Consider the following 10,526-nt stretch of genomic DNA (forward strand, 5'->3'; position numbering starts at 1 on the left):
GCCGTAATGGCTCTCCCAACATCGCCTATAATATAGGCGGCGTTGTTATTTCCGTTTGCCCCACCGTCGATTACTTCGACGTTAAACTTCCTGACTCAGTCCAGGGGTGGCGCAAGAAGTGGTTGTACATTCAGGAAGAAAACCATGGATGTGCTGAAGATAACATTCCTCCCTTCAATGGTGCCGAAAAAATCCTTCGCCGCCGCTCCTGGGACGCAGAGGCTACCGAAGAAGAAAAAATAGCGACAGAAGCCCTGATGACTCGCATCCATGAGTTGCAAAATACTCGCGGCAAAGAGTTGTCAGGTATCCAAATCACAGCATATTTTCTTAGGACTAGAGTGCAGCCGCTTCAGGCTCGCAAATACCCTCTCTGGAAATTTGCTGGCGATAAGGACGCAGATCGGTTGTCAGCGGATTTAGAGGTCAAGGACTTAGAAAAGCTTGTCCGAAAAATCTCGTCTCTCAGCAAAAAAGATCCTGTCCCTTCTTCTTGCCGTGTAAAACCATTCAACGCCGCCAATCCACTTCCCAAGGTAACCTTTGTCGATTAATTTGTTATTGCTTTGCTATCTTTTTTGTAACTCCTTTTCTGATATCTTCTCCTATTTTTTTTTTACAGAACCATCCAAATCTTGTCTCGCTTCCTCCTCTTCCTGAAGGTGGAGAAGTCGAGGAAAGGGTCGTTGTCACTGATGATAACCAAGAGGCCCCCTCTTTTGTGAATGAACCCGTGGATTCTCTAAAATCTGCGGGATCTTCTGAAAAGGATGCTGCCTCCGAAGGCACTGCGTCAGCGCAATCTCCTCCTCCTGCTGTTTCTCCAAGGAACAAAAGGAAGAGGAATGATGTCGACGATTCCGGGACCTCCAAAGCCGAAGAAGTAGGTCCTTCACGTCCGAAGGCAACTTATGATCCATATCTTGAATCCCTCATCAGCTCGTAAGTCACTTTTTTTTTGTACTCAAAACTTTTTGTCTATCTTGCTTTTTATGCTGTCGACTTTTAATCACAGTGATGATGAGGAAGAAATACCAACTCTTGATGTGGCTGCTCGAACGAGCACGTCACATACTTTAGTTGTTTCGGAGACGCCAGTTGAGGGAGTAGAATCCTCGCCTCCTCAACAAAACGTTGGCACCACCACTCCTCCTTCAAGCCCTCTTGTTCCTTCACCAAAAAGGACAAGGGTTGAAACAATCCCGGAGCCTACCCTCCAATTGGGTAGCTCCTCCAATTCTCTCTTGGATGATGCAAGTTCTTGGTTTTCTTGTCATTGTCTATATTTCCTCTGTTTGCTTTTTCATGCCTTCATATTTTTCCCATACCGACGTTTTCTTTCTTTGTTCTTCTTTGGCAGCCTATGATCAAAGAGCTTGTTCGCATCGGTGCCCAATTCATTGGGTACCGTGAGTATGCCAGCAAGACTGAAGGTAATATCTTTTTTGCTGACCCTTGTTTATATCTCCTTGCTCCTATTTTGTCGCAATTTTAACGATTCTTTACTATCTTGGCAGAGAAACTTGCCGAAGCCAACAAGCTTGTCGACACTCTTGCTCAGAAACTGGAGCAAAGTGAAACGGCTCGCAAGAAAGCTGAACTTGACGCTGGCCAAGCTAAAGCAGAGGCTGAGAAGGCCAAGGCAAAAGCTGCTGCTGTCGACGATCTTCAAAAGAAGCTTGATGATGCCGAAACTGCTTTAAACGAGCACAAGGCCGCACAGGCTACTCGTGAACAGGCGATCATTAAGCGCTTGAACACACAGAATCGACGCTTCCTTGGTAACTTTGTCAATCCCCTCTATCTTTTTTAGACTTGCTTTTCCTTGCTTGTTGTCGACCAACATATATTTTCTGTGGCAGGTAAAACAAACCAAGAATTTGATCTAGAAAATCCCGCCGATGATCCTCTCCTTGACGCGCTCTCTTATCTGGAGTTTCATGGAACTGAAGTTCGCGAAGGCATGGCGCATGCTGACGCAGGATTATCGAGTCTGTTCCCCTACTTCTTCCCGAAGAAAGAGGAACCCAAGACTTTTCTTGCCCTTGCCAAGAACTTCAATCCACCGGAGGATCTTGGACTGAAGATGCGCCAGGAGAACATGAAGATTGCTGTCGAGAGCACCGTTGCCTTGGTCGCTGACAGCCAACAAACTGTTGACTGGATGAAAGTTGGCGACACCGAGCAGATAGAACAAACAAAATGGCGGTCGTTGATCAAGGCGGCGAAGCCCAACACGAAGAAAATCCTGGCTTATCTCGGGATCAAGCCATCTGCAACTCCTAGCTCATCGAGGCCGGAGATCTAGTTGAATGCTTCTTCTTTTGCTTTCTCTGTTTCTTTTGTTATTGTTGCCATATTAGCTTTGGCGACAATTATCTTAGTAGTCCTTTTGGAGAACTCCTTCTGTAATATCTATGTAATTTTCCTGGAAATTAATGAAATTCTCCCTTGCACTATTATTGATCCTGAGACTTTCTTTTCCAGTTAATATTTGATAACTACTCGACCAACCCTTGCTCTGCTGATACTTCGCCTGCTTCTTCTTTCTCGAAGAAAACCCTTACCGGAGATTTTTCAAGTGAACACTTGTCGCAAGATTTGCAAGAACTTCGCCAACAGCTCCAATCCATGAAGAAGCAAACTCTTGCGATGATGGAACAATCTCGACAAGCGTCCGAGAGAGAGAAAATTGCTCTTCAACAGGCAAAAGAAGCCATTGCTGCAAAGGATGCTGCTGTTGCTGAGGCTACCGAAACTTCCTCTCACGAAAATTATATGCTTCAACTGATGACTGACGCTAGCTTGGACATGACAGGTATGTTTCCTGTTCATAACCATGCTGGATGTTGTTCTTGTTGTTTCTCCTTTCCTTGATAAATTGTTTGCTGTGCCAGGCTCATTTTTGGATACTGCTGCCGAAGACCAACGTGTTGAAGCTCGAGCCAATGTTTTGCTTAGACTGGCTGCACAACATGGGTCTAACTTTTGGGTTACTCCTGAACGCACCCGCCAAATTGTCAGATTCCAAGATCGCGCGGCTCAGGTCCGTGACTTCCTCGACTTCTGTACGAAGACTTTATTTTTAGTTTATGGAACCATGTTCCCTCGGAACAAGATGCCAGAGACCCTTCCAGCTTTAATGGAAAAAATTTCGGGATGCTCCTCGAATCCATGGCTTTGTGCGGGCTCAACTCTCTGCTGGCGCAAGGTTTGCCATGATGATGATAAAAATTTGCTATCCAAAATTGCCCATGGATCAAATTGTTCCCACGTGCCTGGCTAAAATGTCGAAAAAGAAAAGAAATATGGGCAAGATTGATGATTTGGTGACTCCTGTCGCCGAAGATATGATGGATGAGCTTCTTCGGATGGATGCTGAGTTCTTCGTGAAGGGAAGCTATGCTGAGCATAGTACTCGTCCTTCTACTGAGCGTATAACCATAGACCATGTGCTAGGTTTTCATTGAGGATTTTTGTTTCTTTTCTTGCTGTAGCTCCACCATTGATATATCTTTGTGTATTTGCACACATAATCTATATTGTAAAGCTGCCAACTCTGTATTATTTCTATTTTTGATCGCTGAGCCCCCGAGCCTTTGGCTGGGCTTTATACTGTTTTGCTATCTCAAAGATTTTTTCCTCTTGTTATAAGAAGATATATTTATTTTTCCCTCGGTGGGTTACAAGCCCCCGAGTGTCTTGGTGTCGAAGTTCTATATTTTTGTTGCGAGGTTTTCAGACCAAAGCAATGAGATTTTGATGAGTATACTATATTTATAATTTGTTAGCTTCCGATGTTATGTTTGGCGAGGTATTATTGTACCAAGGCGAAATATTTCGATAAGTCTAGTTTATCTATTTTGTATGTATTTTGTAACTTGAAGGCGTTGAGCCCCCGAGCGTGTCGAAGAATAAGAAGTATATCTCCACTATCTTTATTATATTGTAGCACCGCGAACCCGCCTCATTAAAAACCTTTCCGGCCCCACTCGGTGCCCCGAAAAGGAAAAGAGTGCGTCTGAAAACTCGCGGGCGTTTCAGTACATTGTATTTTTACAAAGGAGGACTATATTTCGACTCTAGGCATAGAACCGCCTGAGCTGCGCCACGTTCCAGGGGTTTTTCTCGGGAGCCCCCGTCTTCTTGTCCTTGATCCTGTATGCTCCTCCGTCGATGATTTCCATGACGATGTAAGGGCCTAGCCATGGTGATTCGAGCTTTTCGGTACTTTTTTGATTTAACCGTAAGACCAAATCTCCGACCTGGAAAGATCTTGGCCTTAACCGTCGACTGTGGTAGTTTTTGAGGTCCTGCTGGTACTTGGTGACTCGTGAAAGTACTTCGTCTCGAGCTTCATCCTCCCGAGCTTTTCGTGATGTTTCTTCGTCATACTCTGTTACTCTTGGAGAATCATGCTCTATTTCAATTGGTAATACTGCTTCGCCTCCGTGGACGAGAAAAAATGGAGTTTCTTGTGTCGCCGTATTTGGTGTTGTTCGGATGCTCCACAAAACACTTGGCAATTCCTCTGGCCAGGTATGTCGAGCTTTTTCAAGCGGTCCTAGCAGGCGCTTTTTGATGTCGTTGCAGATGGTACCATTGGCTTTCTCGACTTGGCCATTGGTTTGCGGGTGCCCAACTGACGCGAAGTGCAATTTAATGCCTACTTCTGCGTAGTACTCCTTAAATTCCTTGGACGTAAAGTTTGTACCGTTATCTGTGACAATGCTATGAGGCACTCCAAACCGAAAAACGAGGCCTTTCACAAACTTTATTGCCGACGCTGCATCTGGTGAATTTATTGGCTTCGCTTCTACCCACTTGGTGAATTTGTCGACAACGACCAGCAGGTACTCATATCCTCCTGGCGATGCTTTGTGCAACTTGCCCACCATATCAAGTCCCCATTGTGCAAAGGGCCACGACAATGGTATTCACTACACCACGGTATATATATAGGGGCACTTGTCCTAGTGGCACTTGTCAAAGTGCCCCTTATAGTAGCCAATTAGTGGCACTTTTCCGAAGTGCCCCTAATTGTATACCTACTGGGGCACTTCTCAAATACCCCAATATGTGTATACCTACTAGGGCACTTTTTGAAGTGCCCAATAGATGTATACCTTATGGGACACTTTTAAGTGCCACAATTGATTCCAGCCAAAATAGATGTAAAAACCTGAAACATAGGGGGTTATCTGGACTTTACTCCCACCCAAAATTAATCCCAGCCAGCGCCCGTCAAGCCGCAGCCAGCGCCCGCATTGCCGCCGCAGTCAGATCGAGACATGGCGCCGCAGCTGACCGGCGCGCCCGGCTCGGCGGCGGCGGGCCGAGCCTCCGCGCTCGTTAAGCCGCAGTTCCACCACTACCACCACCACCGCCTCCCCCGCGCCACCACCACCACCCCTCGCTCCTCTCCAAGCCCGCCTTCTGGTCCGTCTGCTCCCTCTCGCTGCTCCTCGCCTTCCTCATCCTCCTCCACCTCTCCACGCCGGCGATCGCCGTCGCGCGTCCTCCTCGACGACACCCCCTCCCCCCGGACCAGGCGATGAAGCTGAAGATCAACAAGGCGTGCGACCTCGCCTCCATCTCCGTCCTCCCTCCCCGGTAGAGCACCCCTCACCGACCAACCCGCCCCCAATTCCCCCCCTCCCGCTGCCCGCTGAATCTGTTCGCTACTGGCGCGCGATTTGTTCCGTGTGTGATCGTTGTGTGTTTGTTTCGTGATCTAGGAGGAACCGGGGGAGCGGCGGTGGCGGGGCCAGCGCTTCCGCGTTGGCCGCGGCGGCGTCGCAGCAGCGGTCCCGGTCGATGTCGCAGAAGTCCTTCTAGCAGGGAGGGGGCGGGTCGTTCTCGCAGAGCGTCGGTGCGTCCTTCTCTCAGGGCGGAGGCAGCGGAGCCGTGTCCTTCTCTCAGGGCAGAGGCGGCGGTGGCGCGCTCTTCTCGCAAGGCAGCGGAGGAGCGGCGTTCTCTCAGGTCGGTGGGGCCGGAGGCGCGGCGTTCTCTCAGATCGGTGGAGGTGGAGGCGGCTCGTTCTCTCAGGGCGGAGCTGACGGAGGCGCTGCCTTCTCTCAGGGCGTAGGAGGCGGCGGAGGCGCGGCCTTCTCTCAGGGCGGCGACGGAGGAGGCGCGGCGTTCTCTCAGGGCGGTGGCAGCTTGCCGCTCTTGCATTCGCAGTCGCAGATCTCCCAGGCCTCCCTCGACGAGAACCTCCTCAGCCCTCGCCATCCCTCCCCCGCGCGCGATCAGGTATCGTCTACATCCCTCCTCGATCCTTCGCTGTTGCCATTGTGTGGTGAATGGTGATCCTGATTTGATTGATTGGTGGGTAACTAGTAGTTTATGATTCCGTCAATCCTGTGGTTGGTCACAGATGAAAGTATGCAACGAATTAATTGGTGTTGGTTACTGCTAGTCGCTTACAGTGAACTCACTTGTGCTTGGTTGATGCGCGGAAGAAATGGTTCAAGTCTCTGCAGTGGACATTTCACTGGGCAAATTTGTAAACCAAGTACTGCTTGATTCTCACTTTTCTGCACGCCGATCGTTCGTGTACTGCATAACTGAAAGTATTAGGAAAACGAGATCCATGCCATTTTCTTCTGCTTGACTGTTTGAAATGGTGAGTTGTGCGGTATGATTGTTCAAAATTGATGTCAGTATGCAGTCCTTATTACTAGGTTTAGTCATCAAGTAAAATTTTCCCTTTAGGCATCATTTTAATCACTACTGTTTTAAAGGGCGAGTTTACATCCAAACCAACAATAATTTTGCTACTAAATGTTTCAGCGAGAGCAGTTATGTTTCTTATTATGCTTACTACTATACAAAGGTGGATTCCTGAATTTTGCTACTACATGTTTCACCGAGAGCAGCTATGGTTCTTAACGTAGTTAACTCACCGAATACATGCTATTCGCGTCAGTAAGCCTCTGAGTAGCGATTAACTGGCCATTTAATCGGTGATTCGTCCGAATTTGTGAACAATGATCATAGCAGATTAGGTTGCTGGATTAGTTGATACCATGTGTTCACTTGGATCGATATTGAATCCTGATCTGTTTTTGTTTTATTGATTCTATAGAAAGTGAAATCGTGAGATTTGAACAACATATTGAGATTCATTTGTTCTCCTTGCCAGCTGAGTGCTCAGGAGTACTAACAAAACAGAATCCAGTAGGGCATTGAGGTAGCAACTAGCTACCAGCTTTACTGATTCTGAACAGTCATATTCAACTGTCCGTTTTCTGACTATGGCATCAGATTGTGGGATCAGCATAACATTCAGATCAAGTACCATCTGTAACTAAGTAATCTTTAAGCTGAAGATAAGAATGTATCCATATTTGAGTTTAAAGGAAGTGCATCAACTAACTAAGCGCATGTATTTGTTTTCTTCAGCAGGCATACAGAAAAAGTTTGTGCTCGTAGAGACCTCTCTCCAGCAAATTGTAGCGTCGTCGCTGCTTCAGTTCTTTTCCCTACCTTTTTTAAAACAACAAAGTTTCGTTTATTGAGACATGCTAGCGCAGCTTAAGGGACAAGACGATCTCAAGGTGCTCTTTGAAGGCAGCACAAAAAGCAATCCTGACCAGATGAGTGCTCTGAACAACCACACCAGCAAACTCGATGAGATATTATCGACACTTTCAATCCTGAAGCAAATGCAGGAAGATTTGAGGCAATTGAAGGGTGGCATCTTCAGAATCTTTACAAAAGAGATGGAGGTACAATTGCTATGATCAACCACAAGTATTGACACTACTCTGTTCATTTGTCTTTAGAAATTATTCTGATGGTTGACATGTGCATATAAGAAACTATCTTGCTGAGTTACCTGTATGTGAAGTCCTCTCTTATGTCCATATGCGTGGGTTCAGTTTCATATAAACATATTAGCTGGTTTGTATCATTTTCTTTTCGAGGGCATCGTATCATTTTCTTGTGTATCTTATTTATTTTTAGAAGGCATCATTTCCTTGTCTATTCATGGTATAAAAAAGTACCAAATCTCTGTGTGTGCTAGTGCTTATTTCTAGCATTTTACGTTAAAGTTAAAATATGGTTTAAAATACACGTAAAATTCTGTATATGGTTTGACATGCTCAAATGTCATGGCTTCAAGTACTAGAGCAACTAATATAAAGTTTGCTGATATTTGCCTCTCTGTACAGGGGATTGTTAGAGCTATCAGTTCTCTCAATAGTTGGCCTGATGCAATGCAAGCACCGATAGCATGTGTCCTTGTTACCCAACTGATTAAATGCACAAGTATTGCAGCATTCCCCTCTTCTCTTTTTTTCTTTGCTTTGCTGACGTTTCCTTTATTTTTACAGATTTGCTATTTATCTGTAAGACTGTTTCCTTGTTGCACAGCCGGTTCATTGGTGAGAGTAGCTTACCTGTTGTGCTTTAACAGGTCCACAGATTTTATGCCCGGTTATCCTTTAATTTCCCCCCCTTTGTTGCTGCGTGTATACTAGTTTTTCATTTTATCCAACCTGGTAGAAAGAGCCGCAGGGATTATTATCCAGGAGGTGCTTGTACCCCTTCCCAGAGCCCGTTTTTTACATATCATACAGTACGATTTGGTGTGCACCTGGTGAATTGCTGCTAAAATCAATTCTGTAGCTTCAGCCTACCTGCTATTACCTCTGTTTACTTGGCTAAAACATGCTTTTTGGTAGTATAATTTTCATCTCCGTTTTGCTGAATCATATCACTACTTCTCTCAAGGTACAATGCTCAGTACTCAAGGTGATGCTGCTCACTGATGCAAATGGTCAGTTCTGATGTATTACTACATGATTATTTAACTTGTTCACATGTGCTTGTCCCTAATTACACTGTAGATGGAGATATTGGGTATCTATCTTTGATATTGTTACTGTAATTGATAGACAACTCTTTTATTACAGAGTTATCCAAATGCCTTTAGGACAGTACATATTGAGCATTTGAGTTTCAGTTAAAAATGCTTTAGTACTGTCTTCGTGTTCGGTTCAGGAGTATACATAGAAGCAATCATGTAGGAATTCAGTAGGCAGCCGAGTGCGAAGATGGGCAGCTAACTTGAGTAGAAGTAGCGTTGCGCAAGTGACATTGTGCATTAGGCTTTTACTGAAACATTTCTACTAGCACTGAGGAATGTAAGCACTGGCCAAAGGGCAGCAGCAATGTTGTTGGAACCAAACTGTATGCAGATAGTAGGCACAACTTCATGCTCCTTTGTGCATTGATGTATGCAACAAGGCAAGTTTGTAGCATCCACCATGTGCACATGACCAGACTACTTGGTTAACTACTTACTATCAGCATCTGAGCATGGACAGTGCACTTCTATTTTTCATCTCCTTTTTGCTGAATCATATTACTACTTCTCTCAAGGTACAATGCTCAGTACTCAAGGTGATGCTGCTCACTGATGCCGTACAATCTCAGTCGTCTGGGTACAACTGAAGATGATATTGATCAGTGATGATGTTCGAAGTCGGAACATGGTGATGATTTTGACATTATACAAACTGAGAGTGTCATAATTTTCGTCTCCGTTTTGCTCTGTGAGATATAGTGACATATTATGTTGGGCGCGACAAAGATTCTTGTATGACAGTGTGTATGACAGTATATATGTTGGTACTGTGTTCTTATTCTTTGTATGACAGCATGTGCTCATTCTTGTATGACATAATGTTCATATTGTGTGCTCATTCTTGTATGACAGTGAGCAACACATGAAATGGTATTTGAGTAATGTTATGGGGCACATCCTAATTGGATTTAGTGGCACTTGGCAAAGTGCCCCTAATTGGATTTAGTGGCACTTGGCAAAGTGCCCCTAATTGAATTTAGTGGCACTTTTAGAAGTGCCCCTAATTGGATTTAGTGGCACTTTTAGAAGTGCCCCTAATTGCATTTAGTGGCACTTGGCAAAGTGCCCCTAATTGGATTTAGTGGCACTTTTAGAAGTGCCCCTAATTGCATTTAGTGGCACTTGACAAAGTGCCACTAGGTAGTGCCCCAAATACTTTTAGAGACGCAAGTAAAGGTGGCACTTGAAAAAGTGCCCCTATAGCTAATTAGTGGCACTTTGGTTCAAATTTGGGGCACTTTGAAATGCCCCAAATTTTATACCGTGATGTAGTGATTGGCATCAGTTCTGCCGCCGGAGAGTGAGGTTTTGCGGCAAATCTTTGGCACGCGTCACAGGTTTTCCTTGGCAACCTCAATTGCTGTCAACCAATAGAATCCTGCCCGAAAAACCTTGGCTGCAATAGCTCGACTACTCGTGTGGTGGCCACATATTCCTTCATGTACATCCTTCAGAATTATTCTTCCTTCTTCGGGTGTGACGCACCTTTGCAAGATGCCTGAAATACTTCGCTTGTATAACTCCCCTTTGACTACTGTGAAAGCTTTGGATCGTCGAATAACTCGCCTTGCCTCAACTGGATCGTCGGGTATTTTTTCCTGAGGATATATGATATGTACGCTTGCATCCAAGGAACTTCCACCATCAT

General features: G+C 45.4%; 1 long non-coding RNA gene across 4 annotated transcripts; it reads left to right on the plus strand.

Annotated features, from left to right (window-relative positions):
• The first annotated feature begins 5,225 nt into the window (after positions 1-5,225).
• LOC127305325 (uncharacterized) lies at positions 5,226-9,733 on the plus strand. 4 transcript variants are annotated; one of them, XR_007853829.2, is made up of 7 exons: positions 5,226-5,613; positions 5,739-6,255; positions 7,408-7,457; positions 7,539-7,733; positions 8,181-8,425; positions 8,743-8,788; positions 9,394-9,733. It is a non-coding gene; the product is annotated as an uncharacterized lncRNA (long non-coding RNA). The 4 variants fall into 4 exon arrangements; XR_011746198.1 differs by having other exon boundaries at positions 8,181-8,277; positions 9,394-9,732; XR_007853826.2 differs by having other exon boundaries at positions 8,181-8,788; positions 9,394-9,732.
• Positions 9,734-10,526: the final 793 nt, after the last annotated feature.

Source organism: Lolium perenne, chromosome 6 (assembly GCF_019359855.2).
Source record: "Lolium perenne isolate Kyuss_39 chromosome 6, Kyuss_2.0, whole genome shotgun sequence".
NCBI classification, from domain to species: Eukaryota; Viridiplantae; Streptophyta; class Magnoliopsida; order Poales; family Poaceae; genus Lolium; species Lolium perenne.